The sequence below is a fragment of the Morus notabilis genome, unplaced genomic scaffold, assembly GCF_000414095.1.
Source record: "Morus notabilis unplaced genomic scaffold, ASM41409v2 Scaffold1993, whole genome shotgun sequence".
Lineage (NCBI taxonomy): Eukaryota > Viridiplantae > Streptophyta > Magnoliopsida > Rosales > Moraceae > Morus > Morus notabilis.
The window spans coordinates 34,945-36,180 of record NW_010357752.1 but is presented as its reverse complement, the minus strand read 5'-3'; positions in this window follow the sequence as shown (position 1 = coordinate 36,180).

Sequence of the window (1,236 nt, the reverse complement as noted above, 5' to 3'; positions counted from 1 at the left end):
GAGATCGTCACCAGCGGCACTGGCGGAGATTCTTCCTCCGCTCCTGGGTCTCCGGTCCTCACATTGCCCTCTCACGGGGGAAAGAGGAGGAAGCCCAAATCCAAGCTCCAAAATGATGACGAACCAAAGAATTCCTCATCGTCGGCCTCGATTTCTCATCTCAATTCCCTCGGGGACGAAGAGCTTGAGGATTCCTCCTATGGATACTCAAACTCGAGATATTAGTACCAAATTTATTAAAATTTCTAATATTTATTCTTTATAATAATTTTTAAATCTAAGGTATGAAAATTATAATTACTCATTTAAATAAAATTTAATTAGTTTAAAACAATTTAAAATTAATTTTATAAGAAAAATTACGTTGTATTACTATGCACAACTCAACCAAACACCGTAAAATAATATTCCTCAGAATCTAACAAAAGATTTCTACCCATAACCAAACATGATAATGTAGGTTTTCAGGGAATTATATTACCCACCATCACTTTCTTAGGTATTTGATTGCTATTGATTACAGCATACCAAACGCCCCCTTGGTGGGATAATTGCATCAGTTAGACAGATTGAAAGGGCTAATTGTTAAAATTAAAAATTTAGAAAATAATTTGTTAAAGCACGAAAATTCAGAGAGAAATGTGCCAAAAACCCTAAAATAAAAAGGTGCCTCAATATATATTGGCTCCTTCATTCTATAGAGAAATGTGCCAGAAACCCTAAAATAAAAAGGTACCTCAATATATATTGGCTCAGTAAGCTTCATTCTAGAGTTTCTTTTTGGACCCTTGTTTTTTTTTTTTTTTCCATGGTTTAATGTAACGAATACCTTCCTCAGGGAAAAAAATGTCTTAGAGAAAAGTTCCATGAATAGACTAAGGTTTCGTTTAATATGAGGATTTAAATCATGGTGATTTTAATTTTAATTTTAGAACTAGAATCATAAGTCATAATTTTGAATCCAAATCATGGTTCTGAAACCAGAACCAGAATCAGGGGTTTGAACCATTCAAAATCATGGAGGGAGTGATTTTAAAATTAGGAGTGATTATGGTTTAAAACATCACATCAAGATTCAAATCTTGAATCAAAACCATCTAAACCATCTAAACCAAACACTGATTATGGGTGAGTCAACTCAGAACTAGAGATTCTTCCTCCGCTCCTGGGTCTCCGGTCCTCACATTGCCCTCTCACGGGGGAAAGAGGAGGAAGCCCAAATCCAAGCTCCAAAAC